This window comes from Camponotus vicinus, unplaced genomic scaffold (genome assembly GCF_025532165.1).
Source record: "Camponotus vicinus isolate PSW18456_S1 unplaced genomic scaffold, iyCamVici1.0 SCAF_10, whole genome shotgun sequence".
In the NCBI taxonomy this organism is placed as follows: Eukaryota; Metazoa; Arthropoda; class Insecta; order Hymenoptera; family Formicidae; genus Camponotus; species Camponotus vicinus.
In genome coordinates this window covers 1,201,331-1,223,398 of record NW_028141946.1, presented here as the reverse complement: position 1 = coordinate 1,223,398, position 22,068 = coordinate 1,201,331, and the positions used below count along the sequence as shown (strand labels likewise).

Genomic DNA, 22,068 nt, shown 5'->3' with positions numbered 1-22,068 from the left:
ACATTACTATTTTTCATTATTATGTCTTAATTAAGTTGTTAAGATTTAAATTAGAGGTTTAAATTAGTTAAGATTTTAATTCATTGATGATTCATTGAAATTTTGTTGGTACTACGTACATATATTTATGTTGCGAAATCGAATTTTATCGGAGCATGTATCGTGAAACTGATCCTGTCATGTCATGACACGAGCGATAAAAATCGAGATTCCGTCTTTTTTTTATTCGCATCGTAAAATTCGAATTAAATTTGATACGATTCAAAATTACATCGCTTTTGCTTTCTCGTGTGCGAGAAAGAAATAAAATGTTGCTTCGTAGATGTTATCGAAATTCATTCAATCAAATTTAAACATGCTACAAAGAAAGCAAGTTTAGTAATTTTATTCGCGATAAATATAATGTCTGTGCTTGTATAATCGCACAATTTGCGTTTCTATTATCTATTCGTGCAACAATCCTCATCATTAGAGGATAGAAAATATTTCGCGTAAGCGTTGTTTATTATTGCCAAGTTTTCAATTTAAGCGTAACGCAAAGATATCGCTAATAAAATATTTCACACCTAGAGCGGGAGCGTTAAAGCTTCTCTCCGCAACGCGTCTCCGCCATTAACTCTGAACGCCGTGCTCAGACTTACTGCATATTGATCTCATCAATCCTATCTTCCACCTTCCTCTTCCCCTTATTCCCCGCTCGTTCGTCCCTTCTACCTTCCTTTCTGCTCCCTCGTATCACAACTCTGACGCAGTGTTAAATTATGTTTGATCGATATTCCGGGAATGAATTACGCAAAATTGGACTATCGTATTTGATGAATTAATAAAACCAATTCTTCATGTATTATGTGTAAAATAAAAAAAATAAAAAAATAAGAAAATTAAGAAAAGATGAGATTATAATTAAGCGTAACAATGGAACATATTAGAACGTTCAAAATTCGTAGGATATAAATTTAAACATAAATATAGTACTTCTTTTCTTTTTGCAGTTAATCATATTTTATGACATTCCCACGTTATATCTGAGGACAGTTGCTTCATTATTGATAGATTGGGAAGATTAGAAATTAATAATTGATGTTTGATTATGATTGTTTATGCTCAACTAATTCTTATCTAGATTATATATAATTATGTATAATTTATTTATCTTATTTTTATCGAATGATAGATCGAATTTACATTTTTATTACAAGTAATCTACATATGAAATGTTATCACAATCTTACAGTATCCATTATTTTTAATTTATCTTTTATTTCGTTAGATGAAAATTTTCCAGAAATTTATGTTCAATATAATAAAGCATTTAAAATATATAATATATTTATATCCACATTTTACTATAATAATAATAAAAATTGAATGTAAATTACCATGAAAAATATGAATATTAAATCGCAATATATAGATCTTCAATGATCACAAGGGTTTAAAAATAGATGTTTATCAGAAAAGAATAGTTTCCGCGCGATTTGTTAAGTACACGGAAACAAACCCGCAGAATCGTGCGATATTTTTCTTTGGAAGGTGCTGGCAGATAATCCCGAGCCAACAGGCAGGAGACTCACTCGATTTTGCGGCGCGAAACATCGCGAATAATCCGTGACGTGGTAACGACGAGAACGGCCAATCTGGTTGCACTTTTATGCGCTGTTTGGCACACGAAACGCACGTCGCGCCTATAAAACGCATAAAACGTCAGGTATAAGTGGCCGGCGCGCTCTCTTTCCCAACCGAACCTCTTAAAACGCTCGCGCGCGCCCGCGTGCGCGCCCCCGCCCCCTGCGCCCCCGCGCCCTCGTCCGCGCCCGCGCTCGCTGCCTCAGCCGGAACCAGTAAAAGTTGCCTTTTGTTTGATAGCCGGCTAAATCGGCTCGGCAACCCCCTAATGCGTCATTACTGTCGGACTTTACGGCCGCCTCGTATCATTTCACTTAGGTATATTGATATGGCAACGAGTTCTCTCTCTCTCTCTCTTTCTCTCTCTCGACCTATCCCAACACCGACGATCTTACCGTACTATCCACGAGAATGTTAGTCACATAGCCACATTTTACATAATTCCCGTTACAAGCGCGTAACAGAGCGATTATTTATCCGTCTAGGCTTGCGAGGCTTCTCCTTTAGCAATTATCATGAAAATTTTGAGTTATGTATCGTTAATCTTTCGATGCGTTTCTGTTTACTAGCGGGGAATGAGCATCGAGAGGGAATACTTGTGTATTAAATGTCACTTGGAAGAGATGCATATTCTTGTCGATTTATTTCGTAATATAGTTGTTTTTATAGATATTAATTTTAACATCTTCTAGACTTTGTCCTTTTTGCATCCAAAATTATTATAGCAATGAAAAAAATGCAATATTTTGGTATCGAAATCTTGTTTAAAACAATTGATATCGAATCGCATAAAAAAAATGCTATGTGAAAAGAGGGTGAAATATAAATGAAATTAGAATATACGTTTTACTTTTTTTTTTAAGAACTCGTGATGTTTTGCGAAAGAAGTTCGTTGACGTATACGAGACATCGGCGACACGAGATTATGCTTATCTTTTCTAACTTATATTAAGAACAAAGTCCAAACCTATTTTTTTTCTATCTACGCCATTTATCAGGCAGTCTTTGCGACTGTCAATCGAAGTTTCAATGACCGATTAATTTGCTAACACGAAGTTTATTACGCTTCCGTTAAAATTGAGCTGCTCTATAAAAAAGCACTTTATTTAGGATTATTTTATCAGAATCTTTTGCAGAGAGATAATACACTTTATATGAAATTTCTTTTATTAATAAATAAAAAGTTATAAAAAATGACGAAAAGTCATGAATTTAATGTTACGCGAAAGCACTAAAATACGGTGTTTCTTACATGTTTATTATCACATATGCTCGCATCATATATTTATATAAAATATATTTATATAAAATTAATATATATTAATTATAAAATAGACTTAATCAGTTATGGAAATTGAACAAACATGTAATGAAAATAAATATATTAATCTATACCTTAATATTTTATAAATTACCATTAAAAAAGCAGTAATCGTATATTCTGGTAAACATTTTTACATTAACATAAAAGAGTTGAAAGAGGCTTTTTGCATCTGACATTTTTATCGAAATGTTATTGCAAACGTTCACGAATTTTTATTGTCATACATTAATGCACGACAGATAAATTTTTGATTATTTAATCTCATACGTATTTAACAGCTGTTTATTTATTTTGAACTATGCATAACAAATCTATAAATACTTTCAGAATATAAAATATTTCGTTGGCCTTGAGACAATTTTTTGTAGCAATCTAAGATTTTTTTTATTACGTAATAAAATCACGATGGCAATTGTACAGTATTATTTTGCACTGCTGAATATTGTATTGTATATGAATTTGTTTTGATTGCGGCAAATCGTAACGATTTTGCAACATATTCATTAAACTCTGAACGTGTCCAATATTATATATGCAAAATGTTTCTATAAATAACATATATTTTATATTAATAATACATAACATATTTTATATTATTACATATTTATTTTTAATAACAACTTCCATAATCTATTTGAAATTAATTTTTTTTTTAACGGAAATATCAAAACAATCCTTGATTTATCGTAACTTTCTAATTGTTATCATTGCACATAACTTTTATATATTATATATAATCACACATATATAAACTTTATCAAATTATACATGTATATATTTTATCTGAAATATATATTTATTATGTTATCAAGTTGTTTCCATGAATTCAATTCTTATTCAAGTCGTTTATAACTTGACAGTTATATGTATATCTTTCTCTCTCTTTTCGCATTCTTGTTAAAAATTAATTTCAAATTGCAATATAGTCAATATTATATCTTACCTGGTTACTGATTCATCATACTGTTTTAATCATCAAACTAGAATAGATAAATCTTTTGTCCATTCAAACGAATTCCTATTTTTTATAATTTTATCACTGATGCAAAAAATTAAATGATATACATATAAACGATATATACGGTATATATCGAAATTTCGCGAGTTTTCGAGGAGCACTTGTAACGATAACGTTACATACGCGTAGGAGGTTGAAAGCAAACTGACACTATGCTCGGTTAACCCAACAACCCTAACTCTTCGGCTCCACAATCGAATGTTATCCTTGACAAAAAATCTTAGGAAAGGATGAGACCAAGCAAGGAAGGCTACCTAAGGCAAGCAATTGTGGGGTTTACGAGGTACTTTGTACACTGGCCATAGACCCGGCTTGAAGGAATGTTGCCATGGGCTGTATCCGACGGATCGAGAGACCGATTTCCGTCGGATGCATTGATCCTACAAAGCTCGAGTCTCATCACTCAGCTGTGTTGTGTGGCTTTCTTACAAATAGTACTGTCATAAACATGCCATCAACCAGTTAACGTCGTACCGACAACATAAATTATGTTTTATAATTTTCACGAATACAATAGTATTTTAAAGTGAATGAATAGTCGTTTTTACAGATAGCTTCTATAAATATTAAAATATTATTTAATTAATAAACAAAAATTTTTTAGCAATTTCTTAAAGTAGTCTTAGATTTTTTTTATATTTTACATGCATATATTATTATTAAGATAATTTAAATGTTCTAACAAGAAAAGTGAAATATATTTTTAAAAGAATGTCTGATACTTGAGATCCTTCCGTTAAAAATTATAATAATTCCGACAGATCGAAGCACGACCGACAATCTCTTGCAAAGTCACCAGTTTTACATCACCATTTTAACCACGACTCTAACTGTGACCCTTTACAGACATTCTCGTGCCATAAACTTTCGCTCTGTCCTCCCCCCTTAAATGCTTTTTTCGCCGGAGCTCTTTTTTTTAACAACCCTTGAGAGACTCGTGGCCCTTAGCCCTTTTTAAATCCGGCACAGACTACCGTGAAAAAAAGCCACACTATTGCAGGAAGTGACGGTGGCCGTTCTTTCTCCAAGTTTTAATAGTCAACCTTGGAGTTTCTCGCAGTTCTATGACTGCGAGGATACTGATTTTTTAAGACCTTTTTTTTAAAAAAAGAAGCCTTTTTTGTGGCTGCGTGATGACAGAAAAAAAAACGGCTAAAGCGCGACCCTTCAAAGTCCTTCGAAGTCAGACATCTCGCACCCCCTCTCTTACCCTGCTATAGTGGCGTGTCTCGCTCGCTGTTAGATTTTTTTAGCAGGTAAAAAAAAATCGTGATATTAAAGTGACGATACGCTGTTGACAGTACAGGGACTGACGTGAACTGCGTTGCTTCGTGCATTTTGTTATTCGCTTTTCTACTGGAAATAAAATCATGACTTTTTAAATCTTAATATTTCTTGAATCATATTTGTTCAACACTAACGTTTTGCCGTAATTTTGCAGAAAATGTGCGAAGAACATAATTATTTTTAACGAATTTGTATCAAGTGTATCTACAGACATTCATCGTGTGGATATCTACATTAACGTGGATGAACTACTTTCGCGTATACAGGTATGATTTTTTAATTAAAAATCTAGGATAGTACAAGGAATCTGATAACGCAACCGCGAAAAATGATTTTATATCTAGTTAAAAAAATATATAATTGTCAAAAAGTCGTATCTCGAGTGTTTGTATTTATTAATTAACAATAAATAAATTTTAAGAAATATGAGAATAATATATTATATATAATAATTATTATATAATATATTGTTATATGAGATATGTTGTATACAATAATTGTTTCTTTATATAACTGACAAGAAATCAATTGCATTTCTTTTTATTATGTTGATTAAAAATAAATTTTATTACATCCGAGAAAATAATGTAAGATTATTAATTTCTGTTTATACAAGTACAATTATACATAAATTTTATTATTGTGTCGCACGAGAACAAAACACATAACGTTATCTTTGTCTTTATACATCTATATAAACATCATAATAAATTACTCGAGAGTTTTACATTATCGGATTAAGACATCTGCACACAGAACCGACAGACATACGAGAGAGATCATATAAAAGCCGAGGAACGTGACAGGAATTATCGGTGGCTAGAGTAGCTCACCGTATAAAGGTTTAAACAAGGCAATGATCGCTTAAGATTATCCCGCGCTTGCATAGCGGGATATCTTTTGAAATGTTCCTGTTTCGTTGCAAAAATCGCTTCCACAACGATAATCAACAAAGAATAGTTTTCTCCATCTTTTTCATTTACATAATTCATCATATATTTACTGGATTATTCAAAGGCTAAATTCCTTTCTAAGACGGCCTATTAATAATATTAGACAAAGTTATCATGATCATAATGTGTCTTTGTATTAACTTCACAACAATCACATTAATCATTTTTAAGAAATAAAAATTTAAAATAAAAATTTTCTTTTATTACATCCGTTCGAATGTAAAAACTGCCAGCTTGATCCCAACCCTTCTCTCATCTTTAGCTCAAATTTTCAATCATTTTAACCCGACAGATTTTTTTTACCCCGCGCTTTACCCTCGTTTATCCCTGCGGGGAACGTTTGTCTAGGGAAATAGGAATCGTCGGTTCTGCGCGAACAGGTAAATAGGTATCGATAGATGCATAGAGCCGTTGGCAGAGAGATGCTGCGCCATTCGCGTGTACCCGGTCGCTAGGGTGGAGCTTTCCGCGACCGCGGAGGGAGAACGAAAGGATATAGGAATAGGCGATGGAGGAAGGGCGAGGGCGCTAGGGCGAACGAGGAGGAAAGAGAGAGAAGGGCGCACAGTCCATAACGCGGTGGCAGTAACTAACCGGATTCCGGTGGGCTATGCGCGGCAGCACCATCGCCCCATACGGCGTAGAATATGGGGAATCTATGGGCTCATATCCACGACCCAAACTGTACACTAGCCAAATGGACGCGGCAATAACGGCCCGTTAACGCTAATTCGCGGAATTCTGATTGACGACGGCCGCAGGGAGAACGGGTGTGCGCCCCTCAATTTCTGCCGCAGCCCGTTCCACGCCCGGCTATCTGTTCTCCGTTGTTGTCTATCTCTCTCTTTCTCCAAGTTACACCGACTCTCGGCCTGTCGTCTCATTGGCGCCAGTGGCGTTAATAATATCTTGCGCGAAATATACGCAGGAAGGAATCTGCAAAGACAAAACAATCAGTTTCGAGGCAATTTTTGTAAATCCCTTCAAAGCCTTTGATATCTATTGGATGTCTTTCTTTTTTTTTTTCTAGAAAGAAAGAAGTCTGGATGAAAGCCTTCTGCAATATTGCACGGAAAAGTGTAAATTTCGCGTTACACTATAGGAGACTGCTAACTCTTTTATTGATCGAAGAAGTAGAAGCGATTTCATCGATGATTGGTTCGACGCCACTGCATCTACCCTTTCCTCTCGCGATATTCTCTCGGGCTCTCTCTCTATCCTCCACGGATTTTCCCTCTTTATCTCGCGTATTCGCTTGATCCGCGTTCGCCTCCCCGGCCGTCATGAGTTTGTAATACGAGCTCAAACACCAACCGACTCTCGCAAATGCCATCCCCGAGAGGGGTAAGCATTACGCGTACGTGGGCGTGCGCGCAAACAAATGTGACGAGACGTAAATCTATCGACATGTAGCGACATCAGGCATCACGATAGAGCCTCTGCGATAGAGTGGCGATCGGGATAACGCGTATCCTTCCTCCTCTTCGTCCTCTACCATGTCGATTAATCGAGGACTATTATCTCCTTCTCTTCCTCCCTCGATCTCTCTTTGACACGTTTTCGAAATTCGAAATTCCTCCCCTCATTCGTCGACATCGATCATCGAAAGCTGAAGCTCCTTAAATTTAATTCCGCAAAGAATCGATCTCGTCGCAATCGTAATGGACGAAAGAGAAATATTTTACACGTAACGCATCTTTTTTCTCAATCGTCATTCTAATTGCATTCCTGAGAATAAAACCTATCGTAACGAACGTTGCGTGTGTCCGGACCTTCCAATTAAAGCCGCGCGCTTGCCGCATTTCATCGTTTATTTATAGACGCACAGTTATAGCATGCACGCGCTTTTGCCGTCGGATGCTCACCCTCGTAAACGTGTCGACGTTTCGGAAAATGCATGGCCGCCAGAATTTGCTAAGAGCGTAAAATTACGTTTGCGCTCCTTTCATTTTGCCACTCGGCACTCTAAGGATGATGCGTCCGTCTAAAATTAATACGAAGGTGGCGTTAGATCAATGTCAATTAAATTAAATGTTGATTCAACGCACCAACGATCCCTCAACGTTCGGAAGCGGTGTAAGATAGCATCTACGAAAAGAACATGCATGAGCAATGAACCGTCTTGGATAACATCAAATAATTGCGAATCGAGGAAATGAGATTTAAAATGAAGAAAAAAAAAAGAGAGAGAAAGAGGAAGCAAAGGAAAAAAACACGGAAATGACAGGATAAAAAAGATTTCTGGATTTATATCGCGATCGATTTAAAACTAATTTTAATAATTTTATAAGAGCGAGTATAAAAGTATCTTTACTCTGATTTACTCTTATTGATTCTCAAAAGTTACACAAATAAATATATAATATTTATGTTATATGCAATAAAAATGCTCCAAGTGTAATTTTTAAAGGAATTAAAGAGCGATAAAAAGATTGGTGCATTAAATGAGTCACGGTAGTGAGATTCTCCTGCCAGCTTCTATCGGACTAATAATTTTGCGATTGCCGCCGGCTGTAGATTAGAACTCCCATTTTGGTAGAGTCCCTATTCCCCGGAATATCGCAGGATAAGAGACTGGACCCAATTAAATTGCTAATAACAAGAATTGTCCAACCTCAATCTATTTGCTTTCCCTTCTCTCTTTTTCTTTCTCTCTCTTTCTCTTTCTCTCTTTGGGAATTTTAAACGCGTGACATTTATTCATATACAAACGGTAATAATATTTCATCCGCCAAAACAGTTAAACGTGCTTTGCGCGTCAAATATTTAATTCCATCATCATTTTACATACGCGAAACGTTTAAAATAATATAATAAAAACGTGTTCACTGTTTAACTGTTTTCTATATTTTTATTCGCTTGAAATTTGTTATGATTAATACGACATAGGTATCATGTGTCATGTGGCATCGGTTTATACGACCCTCTGATTCGCGCAGAAAGTGTTGCTAAACGTCAAACACGTCTAAATCGTTCAATGTACGATAACGTAATTACATAATGATATATTTTTACATTGATATAATTGTGTTTATTTTTCATTATTCATATATTATATTTTTCTCTTTTTAAATATAATAAAAAAAATCTCTCTAAATTAATTTTGTCCGAATTTCTTGCTCTCAAACATGTATATGTATATACATATCATGTGTATTTATTTTGTTGTTAAAAAGTTATCACAAAAAATCTGTTTTACTTTTATTTTTTATATATTTGTAAGCAATTAAATAAAATAAATCTCATTTAATTAGAATAGAATTTTATCCGCAGAATTACAATAATCAAATAGAGCGAACACATACAGAGATAGCCAACTGTCCGTGAAGTTGCTTGTACTACAATTGTTGGCAACCTGACAGCAACGTGATTAATCAACATGACAGCGATATGATTAATCAATATGATTAAATCATATCGCGCGTGGTCATCTGGACATATGTGCAACGCACGAATTTGCGGAGATTACGACGTTATACGTGTAAATATCCGGTAGCGGTGTGCACAAAGAACGTTTCACAGTAGCTTAAGGCAGACACGGATACAAATGATTTTCATTAACGCTTCTTACCTGCCGCCATCAACGTAAATGGATATCAAGTTATGTATTTTATGAACTTCGAAACGGCCTATAATAGCTGTACAAATGCCACTCGACGGCTATCTCCAGCACGATTGTGTACGGTCCTCTGACCTATACCGCGTATTTCCCAGGCTTCCTTCTGTTCTCTTCCCGGGTACGTGTGTGCGCGTGGACATTAAAATATTACATGTCCCCTTTAAACTTGCATAGCATTAAGATTTCCGTATAATAGGAAATCCCCTACAAGTATAATAAAATTATCGTCTTAATTTTCTCGCAATTAAACTGAGTGATAAAGCTGACATAAATAATAATAGGCACTTATTTTGTTTCTTTGAATGCACGTGTCGTAATAAAAATTAGAAGCTGACACATCGGATTTTTTATTTCACCTACAGCATCGTCAAATCTTTTTTTTTTTTTTTTGACAAATTCCGGATGCGAGCGAAAGATAATTACGTCGCTAATATTAATACGGGCGAAATATCTCTCTGCAGTTGTGAGCGATAAATTAGTTGGGACATTGACTTGCAAGTAGACTAAAGTGCTTCGGTTTAGTACAGCTGACAAATGCCCGCCGTCAATTCTATTTGAAGTCGTTTGCTCGAGGTCGCATCAGGCGATCTCAAGAGCGTCGCTTCGCGTAAGAGCGCCACGAAATCAGATATCTATGCAAAACTTTGCGCACTCGTACGTACAGACACGCACGTATACTTCATAACGCACATGCACATACGCGCACCTGGAAGCACGGGTGAGATTCCCGGTAGATAAAAGGAAGAAAATCAGCGGTGCACGTGCAGGCAACCCAACTCCGTGCCTCGTACTTCTTGTCGTGCGCTTGGTCCACGTTACTCGAATGCATTAATCACTTCGATGGCGATGCATGTATCGCCGTCCGCTGCCTTTTACCTCCTCACCGAGCTTCTCTCTCTCTCTCTCTCTCTCTCTCTCTCTCTCTCTCTCTCTGTGCGATATAGTCACGCGCAGCACGAAGATATAAATCACCGGGGGTGCATAAACCGCGAAAACCGCTCGAAACGAAATTACTGGCACGAGCTGATTCAGCCTATTGCCTCTAATTTTTCGATTAAGCGAATAATAATACCAACGGACGATATGTTATATCCGCGCGGATCTCTCTAATGATCCGGAAATCGGAAATAACGATCGGCAGCCAACATACAAGTTTGCACGAACAACGTGAATGAGACTCGCGGATGTCTTGGAGCGCGGTGGAACCAATTATCATCGCGCCGCTCATCCTCCGTGGAATTTAATCGCCAACATTATACGCGAAACAACGAAGCGTCTTGCGGTTGGGGTGATGCCAGGCGCTTGATACAGAGAGCACCGGCGACAAAACGCAACGGCTCCGGGGAATGAATAATTCAAGCCGCCATGGCGGCGAGTAACGCCGCCGAGAGTTCTACTCTCGTGCGAGAGAACATCGAGCATTCCTGCACGCATTTGCTCCGCGCGATTATAAATCTCGAGACCGCGGGATTATGGCGAGCGTTATGCACCAATGAGGACGCGGGGATGAGATACGCGACCTTGCTTTATTATATTGGCTTTGTCGCTGCCGATCGTTTTTTTTCTCTCTTCTTTTCTCTTTTTTTTTCTTACTCTCTCTCTATCTCCGTTTTTATTTCTGCTTTAAAGAGCGCGCCGAAAAAATTATTTTCGTATTATTCGAGAACGCGCCTCGTGACGCTCGACAAATTTCCCAAACAGATATTTCACTCTCGTCTTTCCTGGGAAACTATGCGCGAGTGATTTTGCGGAGACGTTGACGCGATATATAAAATGTAATGGCTATTTCCAGTTTAGCCCGATACGTGACTAATTTCGTTAACAGGTTTTCGGTTGCCGGTTGAATTTTGAAGCCGGAGTCTTTTTCTCCCGCATTAAAACCATCTTAAAATCGCGCGATGCATTTGCAAGATGCCGATAATGGCGTGCGTACACAGCTTTATGTACGAAAGATCGATAGCTTGTGCGAGAATTATGATTCTTATCGAGCGATGATATAGCTTTCGTAATTTATTGTACAGCTCAAGGCACATGTACGTCATGATGTTCATTTAGTATATTGCCGTATATATCTTTACGCATATTCATCTCATATTTGCGCTCGCGCACGCACACACACGCATACATTCTCGTAAAATATGAAATTAATTACCCAATTAAATCTGCAATAAAGTAACGTCCGTTTTAACCGTTTGAAAAGCATTTCATTAGGTATACATTTAAAAATTAAGCTTAGCCTTCCAATGCTGATACTTATATATTGAATGCTGCGTACTTATATGGAGGTCACGCCGTATTTCTATATCTATGCAATATTTAATTAATATTAAAAATGTGTGCAATTTCCATATTGATAGTGCGAGTAATCGAAAGTCGTAATATTCGTACTTCGCATTTCTGTTTCATGGAGTGCGATCTTATCGTTTCCATTCATAAGTGATACTCTTTAATCGTCTGTACTGTAGAAAATATATGTATTAAGAAACTTGTGTAGATGAAAAAATTATAATTAAAATATCATCATTTGCATAGACCAAGTATTCATATATCATCTGGTAGAAGTCAAAAATTGCCGCGAGAGAAGTAGTTTATTTATCGCTATCGATTGCATATAAAATGTATAAAAATTGATCGGTAAATGTATCTCATTCAATTGTGTTTGAATAAAATATTGATGATGACAAACAAATTTTAATATAATAAATGTACGAAAAAATTTTATATAATATATTTATGCACGACATTAAATAATAAAATTAAATCGATATAACTTTGTATTGATAATAATAAAATAACGTCTCTCGTTGTAAAGTGAGAAAGATATATTAAAGTGAAAACGAGCTAATCTTTAGCCAATTTTCGACTTTATTTCATGAATGGAATGCTCGTTTTATATAGTACCGATCAAAAGTATTTCATCATCCCAAAAAAATGCAAGATGCATAAGTTTTTTATTCTCTTTCACCCTCCAGCTGTCTCGCTCACGTTCATAAAATTATTAAAGCATAAAATAACGGCGATAAAATATAATTCGGCAATATTTACACACGTTCTCGTTCAAAGTAACGACTTCCCTGTTTCTATAAATGACGCGATACTTTTGACCGGTACTGTATAATATACGCCGTTGATCGAAATTCAAGTCTAGAGTAGCGCGTATCCAGGGGCGCCCAGTGAACGTCCGAGTATATCAACAGGCCTGAAGCAATTCTCCCTTAATAAATAATCGCGTTGCAATGGTCTCAAGGATAAATCGAGCGGGGCAGGCTCATCCGTCTGCGACGGCGAACACGGGGAGAACGTATAGAGGCGTTAGGCTACATACATACAGCAAGGAGGTTGACGCTGTTTATGGCGGTTCGTTATACACTGACGAGATGCGCGAGGTTATATTAAGGTGGTGGATACGCGACCAGACGATATCTAAGAGGGGCAGTAGCCGTCGTAATTCACGAGGGACCAGTGCGCGCCTCTCGCGCCTGTTCTTGGTCGAGGTGACACTGCTGTTGGTGTTGGTGTACCTAGTGGTTCGCGTTGGTCGAAGGTAAGCCCGGATCATATTCTTAACGAGAGTGCTTTACGATCCGAAGGCCCTTTATCTACGGTGCTGTTGTTGGCGTTATCCACAACCGAAAGAAAGTAAGGAAGGCGGGGCGAGAAGGTGAAGAGGAAAGAGAGAGAGCCTGGAGAGAGGCCTCGGTAAGGTGGCCGTGATGTATCTCGCACTTAGCTGTCCCGTGTCATGCCATGGTTGGTTAGGTCCGACTTTACGCTTTGTCACGGCATCACGCGGCCGTGTACGCGACCGTTGTTCGAGATCTCGTTCGTTAATAATTGTCATTGTTGCGCGTTGTACACATGCGAGAATGGGAAAATGATAGCGAGCGAAGATACACAGAATAGGTGGTTAATGGTGTTTGCGAAAAGATGGGTCGATCTGATTGCGAGAGGAAAATAAGACACGTTTCTGCAACAGAGTATTCTAAGGTTCAGTTGGAAATGAAAGCATAAGTACAAATCAGCTGGAAGCTTGTATCGAAGGAATTTCGAATATTTTTCTGCATATTTCATTTATAATGTTAATAAAGGTTCCTTCCAAGGGAGTAAAGATTTAATAAACTTCTTTCCGAACTTCTCGGAAGTGATCGACTCAATGACTTGACTTCACAATCTGATAGTCGCTTAATTCAATTGCGCTTCGTAAGAACAGTCGCTTTAGTGTCGGTGACATATGGTATTTTCTTATACATATATATGTATATAGTTTATACAGTGGACACATTGTTCTGGATATTAAATTCATATAACAAACAGCGACTCTGTCATTTTCTCTTTTTCTCTGTATAATTTTAATTCATTTTGCTTGCATAATTTTTGCTATGTATTGTTTATATATATTTATCTAATTATTAATACAAATTACAAATATATATTTATTTTTAATGCGATTTTAATTGCGATTTTAATGTGATTTCAGTTGCATTAAAAAATATTCAATACATCATTGATATCACATGCGTTCAATAACGATGAGACATTAAAATTGTTATTTTTATGTAAGATGTTTTTATCAGCTTATCAATTTGTCTCGTTCGACCACTTATCAAATGAAACGTTCGCCCGAAATACGATACGGAAAGCTAATTCAATACACAAGTACATCGTTATTGTAATTATATACGTAAATGAGATGATTACGTGTCATGTAAAACATTTTTTATTATTTTAATTAATAAAATAATCAAAAATAATCAAAAACACATTGCGAGAGACAGTTTTTCGTCAGTATTCACTTACTGCGTCTATCCTCGTACGTGCCATACTTTATTGTTTGTGCAAAGGCAGCCGCGAGAAAGAGAGAGAGCTGTTAATATTTTTCTCGTAAATATCTATAATTGCATCTGGAGAAACGTCGGGTTATTCGCGAACGAGTTTCTCGTAAATTAAAGAGCGGCCAGCAACGACAAAATCTAGAAAATTTGAATCTCTTCTCTTTTTACGCATGCGTGCGTGCGACTCAACTTGGGAAGATCATTCACCCTGTACACGTGCATGCGGATAAGATCCCATGAATACATACCTAATGTTAGCTAATTTGCATATACGAGAGAGAAATCTATCTATATATATATATATATTGTATGTATGTATATACGGTGGTCCTAATTTAAATTATACATTTCTAATGTCAATGGATTAACTAGAGAGAGTCTCAATTGAAAATAAAAATCTTAATATTTAATATTGAGAGTATATAATAATTCTTAAATAGAAAACGTCTGTTGTGTGTGTCTATTGTGATTTATTATATGGCAAAAATTTTATATAATAACCGTTGCATAATTGCAGAATCCTATACACATATAATAATATATAAATTTAATACAAGATATTTATTTCTTTCATTGATATTTTTTAAATACAATTTTTGCCAAATTATTTATCTTAATCTCTCTTCCTCTTTCACACATTTATACATGAAATATAAATGCATTTGTATGCTACACAAATTAAGGAGAAATTATATCGAGAATTTATATACTTTTCATCTTGAATCATTGCTTTAATCCATCAATATTTCAATAATTAAATATAAGTGCGATAAAATTTCAATTTATTCGTTTGGTTAAGCTTTATAAGACAATGATCACACGATGCTTTCTATTGTAATGGAATATTTTCGGAACACCCTGTGCATGCACTCTCGAGGCTGCCTACGTGCGAGCAATGGACCGACAGAACATCGCTCACGGCGCTCCCTTCGTCCTAAAGCGCTATGTTGCAGGAATCGGGGGGGGAGTACTTACTTCGTTCTCGTGCTCTTGTACCTTCGTTATCCACTCCCCATTTATCCTTCATGCGATCCGCGCGTACGTGTACGCCATCCTCCTCTTTCTCTATGTAATCGGAGAGCTGCGAGCGTCATTACGTCGGAACATTTGAAAACCGAGTTGGCGGAGTTGCGGGCCCCGAGATAGTCCGCTGTAAGAGCGGGTGTCACTCTCTCCCTCTCTCTCTCTCTCTCTTAGATACGGCGAACAATATTCTCCGGTTTTATGAAAATTCAAAGAGGCGGACCTGTTGAATACTACGAAAAGTTCGGTCGTCAAATTCTACAAACTGCGTGCCCTTAGAAACTTTCTTAGAGCTAATCGCGAATAGACGACTTTTCCTTCGCTAGTTCAAGAAATGTCCTAATGTGCGTTTCGGCTATAAAGCCGCTAGCGGAATAAACGAAGGAGCAAAAGAGAGACAGAGAGAGAGATAGGCGCTAATGCAGGAACTTTAATGCAGCTGACATGCATTTGGCGAGAGGTACCCGAAGGAGTTTCGAAAAATTCCGAGCGCACAATAGCGGATAATTTCGCGACTGTACATTCATTTCTCGGGACGTGTCCGGTAATTGCCGTCACACGTTGCTTAGGTGCCAACGGGGGATGCGGTATACTTTTACGACGGGATAGCAACATATGAATGACGAACAAAACCACACATTCGGACTTACGCTTTCTAATGCTTTGACTACTGGTTGGCCCGTTGGTTTACGAGGTAATAAAATTCACGCCACAATACTCTGAAAGCCGTCTTGTGCGATGGCTCGATGCGTTACCGATGAAACGCCACCACTTCATATGATGAATTCACGCAAGTCGTAAAATTAAAGGCCCGAACAAATTTATGACCATTTCAAATGCCGCAAAATTTAAGATTCAATGTTCTGACTTCCTGGCCAGTTATAGCGCTCCCGTTATAGCTACCGAGAGATAATTTAATGCCATTGAAATCGCATCAAACCTTTTTATGCATCCGTCAGGATAATTAGTAATACGCAAAAATATATAATAAAATTATTAATCATTTTGACTAATTCATGTGGAAAATATTTCATCATGAGTAAAATATTATAACGAGAGTTGTATATTATTTTATCAACAAGCTGTATCAAGAATCTTTAAACATAATTAAATTTAGAATATTTAAATTGTAATGTTTTTAGATTCACACCGAAGAAATTATTTTGGTTTCATTATGATTTGACACGATGAGACTTAACGACCGTGGAACGTCGCACGCAGGATTAGAACTGAATTACCACGTCTTATTAAGACTTAAATTAAATAGAGAGGGAGAGAATTAGAAGAAGAGAGATAATGTAAGCGATTGAGATCGAGAAAGCAGGGATGGTGGTGCATTCAGGCATTATGGCCGCCGCTCCTTGAGTTTGGAGGGTCCGCGATGAACGGCTAGCAAGGATGTAGAAGGTTCCAGCGCAGTTTGGAGGGGAGTTGCGGATCGAGAACATCCATCTTCCCCCGCTACTCGATCCCTCCTCTCTTATCCTCCATGCTCTGCTCTCTGCAACGTACAGGGTTCACCGTACCGACATACATCTCCCGTCCGAGAAAGAGAGACAGAGAAGGAGAGAGAAGGAAGGGAAAAGAAAGACTCCCTTCGTGTGTCTGCTCCTTTACTTAAGTTAACTTTATACTCCTTCCGTCTCTCTTTCACGGTCCTCCCGTCTCGGACCCCCTTTTTTCTTACGATACTTTCTTGCTTTAAGAATGAGAGGCGAGCTACGAAACAAGCATCGGCGAAGAAAACACAAACTTAATCCTACACGTGATTCATCTGAGTAACCATAGATCTGGATTATCTCCCATCATCTGCATATTTACGAGCATCTGCCCTGTTCTGATTGCGCGTGCTTCACGCGTTCGTATTCCAGTGTAAGAAGTAACATTACCGAGGCGATAAACTGGCAAAAACGGGGTGTTATTTTCGAATTGCGTACGAGAGACGAGGAGCTCCGTCACTCGACATTTTGTCTCCGACAAACATTCTTCCAATATAATGGAAAAATATCTATCCAATATATTCTCGGTAAAGATATTATAAAAAACAATTCCTTCAAAAGCTCTCTCTTTGTCTCTTTCTCTTATGAAAAATACATCAATTTCGACTTTAATACGGTATAAGATGATGGAACAATATAAATGAGTTTAAACGCACATGTGCCGCGTAACAGGAGGCATATTTATGCGTCCGTTGATTCGATCATAATTGGTAATGTGATCGATATTACGTTATAAGTTGCGGTTTGGGTAAAGTGAAATCGTTACTCGAGAAGAAAAACGTTATAGTTCTTCTTATCTTCCCTCTCTGTCTTTTCTCTCTCTCCCTCTCTTTCTCTCTCTCTCCGTTCCTTGATTCCACCGCCAATCGCTCGCCGCCGTGGTTCTTTGAACACAGTCTCCATCCTGGAGCGAGACTAAATATCGTTCAAAGCTTGACTCTCTCACCTGCCGCGATGATGATCGCTGATTAATTCGCGATCGGTCTTTGTGAGTTATACGGCGATCGACTATCCGCAAATTACCTATTCATCACGTAATAGCAGCGACGTGCTTCGAGACATACTAAGTGGCCGTGTTCTCTCCTCTCCATCCTCGCCCCTCATAACGCCTTTCTTATTTCCTTGTCGATAATATATCCTGCTACTCCCTTTTCATTGATTTATTCGCCTCATCCATGGCTCTTCTATTCTTTTCAGTCTAAAAATTGATATTTTTAATCTTCTATCGAGAGTTTTTCATCAAAAGTTACTAAACATTTAATAACTTTAATAATAATTATGTCATCTCTATTTATTCGTATTTCTTTATTTATCAATTTAGTTGTAATTCTCTATACAAAGAGGAAAGAAACAAAATAAAAGTGATAGTCATATTCAGAAAATTTCGAGTAAAATAAAATAAAATAAAATATAAGATAAAATAGAGAAATATTATATAAGAATAGAATAAACGTTTCTGCCATCTATTAAACATGTTTAATTGAAACATCGACTGAGACTTTTATGGAACAATAACCTATAAAATATATATATATTTTTGATTTGCGTATTGCACTATGTCTCATTTAGATTCTTCCCTTTTTTCACTCACTTTAGAATAAAGTTTTATATATCAGTACAAGAGACATAAAAAAAATATACGTCTAAAATAAATGTGAAATAATAGCTGACCCTTTTGTATGATGAGAAAAAAGTTCCCAATTTCTCAATCTAAACTTTTTCTGTTTGTACTCCTTGAATGTTCCTTTTTATAAAAGTTACATGACATAAATACCAATTCTGAGTGTCTTTAATAATATATTTCATTATCAACGAGGAACAATGTTCCAAACTCTTGTTGAAATATAATGCGTATTTATTAACACATGTTTTATGCTCATCTCTTTTAGTCGATATATATTTTTTGAGAGAATAAATAAAAAAGTTTTAAATACGTTAAATAATTTCTAATTAATTTAAATATATTTAATTTTAACATATTTTACGTTGGATTTAAATATTTAATTTAAATATGATAATTCGAAAAAATATTATGGAATTTGAAAGACATGTCTAAAATTCTATTTTGTGAATTTGTGTATGTATATATTATATGTAATATATTATTGATATTACATGATTAATAATTCGTCACACAAAAAACGTTGACTATTTTCCAGTTGGTTTTCCACTTGCAATGGGTGCTGTTTAGTCAACATTCGGAAGCCATACCATTTTATCACGGCCATTCAAGCCCCATTAGCCGTGCAGTAGAGATACCGCACATGTCTGTACATATATATGTATATATGTCTAGTCTGCAGCCAGTGTTTCTACCGGGTGGGCAAATAAGTAATTTATAATAAAATATAATAAGTTTAACGTGTTATGTGAGAGAGATTAGTTTTAACTGTGCTCTACAATTAATTTTAGCACTATTTAATTTTCCATTACAACTGTATATAATATCTATACATGTATATTAAAAATATACTGAAAAAAACCAGATATGACGTTTACCACTTAATAGATAGAAAGTAGAAGTTATCATGAATATTTAACATAAGACTAAATGTGCTCTTAAGCAGAGATTTCAATCATTCAGAATTATACATAAGACGTATAATATATTGACACGTAATCAAATTTACATTTCAAATCAAATGTCGCAAAACAACTCGACAAGTCGTGAAAAATTGTGCTATCAAATTTATTATCGAAATTATTATGAGCGAATTATTATGTGAGAATGTTACGTCCGACAGATTTTATCTGTTTGCTGACTAATTATAATAAGTAAATTTTTTATTATTTTTTTATCAAAGAGAAAACATGAGCAAATATGATAACAATAATAAAATAAAATATGTATAATATTATCATAGCAAATTATAATTGTGTAATGTTGGTTTTTAAAATACGATTATATAATTAAGAGACATATTATAGAATCAATTAAAGATTTTGTATCGTCAATCACTCTCTCTCTCTCTCTTTTTCTAGCTTAATAATTTCAATATATATTTGTCAAGAAATTTTACGCACTTATTGAAATATACGTTAAACTTATTATATTATATATAATATGTATACATAAATATTCTAAAAATAATATTAACTGCGTAGAAGAGTGGTTGACGAAGAAACTTTAGCATCAGCCATGATACTATGGAAGATGGTAATGGGGAGTCCAAGCAGGAATGGAGTTGACTGCTCAAGGCCGACTTGTTGGTTGCCTAAAGCGGGCCCCAAGTAGGGTCTCCACCCAGAGTACTGATTCCACATGTCTCTTCTTCTATCTTTCTTTCTCGGAAACTATGAGAGAGACCGGCGGCACGCACTGAGAGAGCTGGTTATGTTGTGGTTATCATTACAAGGAATGTATTGTCCACCAAGCGCGTAGCAAATGTTAATGCAAGGTTCGTTCAATAGAAATGTTTTAATAATAATTATTAGATACACATATTACTATCTCTATTTTCAATTCATTATTAATGTGTTTAAAAAATGAATACATTTTTAAAATAAATATGCATGTAAAATTTCAACTAGGATTATTAAAATGTAGAGAAAATAAAAACATGTATATTTTATATAAGTACATGTATTTTATATAAAAAGAGAAAATGAGAAAGTAAGAGAAGGAGAAATATTCTGTATTTATAATTGCAGATAAGACGATAACATAAAAAGAAAGTATGCGTGCTATATGCACGACATTATAAAGTGATAGTAATATTAATGTATCTAATAATGCACACTTCATTGCACACTGACGAAACTTGTATTCGCGAGATAATAGTGTAATTTTAGCGTTGCTTCCTCACTTGGCGCAGATATTCAGCAGAATCTCGTCCCGCGATTGTTTCGAGAGCCCAACGATTGCGGTTTAGGAAATAGTGCAGGATCGTAAGGAGAATTAGACGTCTGAAATAGCAAGGCACGTAGCTCCTTAACGATCTCTCGAAAGGTTCGTGATTTTACCGAACTGCCGAAACAATCAATGAAAAAGGCGTAGAAAGAAAGCTAATCTTTACTTTAAATTACACGCCATATATATTGCTAACGCGAAATAGTAAAAGAACATCTCTTCGTAAAACTGAATATAAGCGAGAAAATATTACAAGTTTAATTACAAATTTTAATTAAGTCAGTATTCTTAATCCCCCGGTGTCTAATTTCTAATAAATAATGCAACTATATTTATAACTTTATCTGCTTATTTTATGCTTGATTGTAATCACTATCAAATGTAGTTATCAACTATATAATAAATATTAATTTTATTACAGTAAAAATTTTAGTTGAAGCGATATAATAAATTTAGATATTAATAATTTATCTTTTATAATGTTAAATTCGAATTATAATTTATAAAAGACATATAATTATATAATTTTCTTCAACACAAAATTATTCTTTTGTCCTGTCTATGGATGTTATAAAGAGTTTCCTTCCGGTATATCTGATAGGCTATTAATTCCAAGCCCATACTTGTCCGATCAATCCGACGAGGGATTGAAACGCTTCGACGGTCACTCGTCGTCGTCGTCTCAAAGAGCGGGGAGGAAAGAGGAAAGCCATTTCTTCCGCCGGAAGCTAGACACCCGGAGATCTCCATTTCTATCGACATGCGACGACGTGCCACGTCAGCGCAGATCGTCCACCCTTCTCTGGTTTTTCGTCAGTTCGTACGCCCGTCTGTGATATTTATTTTCATCGCCGCTCTGTGTCAACGCTACCTCACATACACACGGGCGCCTTAGTGTCTACGAGACACTTGGAACCGATCAAACATATAGATCTATCGACCGACCGATATAATTTAAAGCGGCTTCTGTGCCTGCAGCAGGCAAAATATTTTGAGTGCTAATACATTCACAGATGATGATAGCAAGGAAAATTATG

The 22,068-nt window shown here is 36.1% G+C and overlaps 3 long non-coding RNA genes across 5 annotated transcripts in view; 2 read left to right on the top strand and 1 right to left on the bottom strand.

The window, feature by feature from the left end:
* The window catches only part of LOC145960185 (uncharacterized), a 269,249-nt gene that overhangs the window by 16,161 nt on the left and 231,020 nt on the right, over positions 1-22,068 (bottom strand). The gene's annotated exons all lie outside the window — the stretch shown is intronic.
* The window catches only part of LOC145960190 (uncharacterized), a 59,025-nt gene that overhangs the window by 1,549 nt on the left and 35,408 nt on the right, over positions 1-22,068 (top strand). The gene's annotated exons all lie outside the window — the stretch shown is intronic.
* On the top strand, positions 13,284-21,375 carry LOC145960192 (uncharacterized). The gene is made up of 3 exons (XR_014435293.1): positions 13,284-13,371; positions 19,341-19,500; positions 20,287-21,375. It is a non-coding gene; the product is annotated as an uncharacterized LOC145960192 (long non-coding RNA).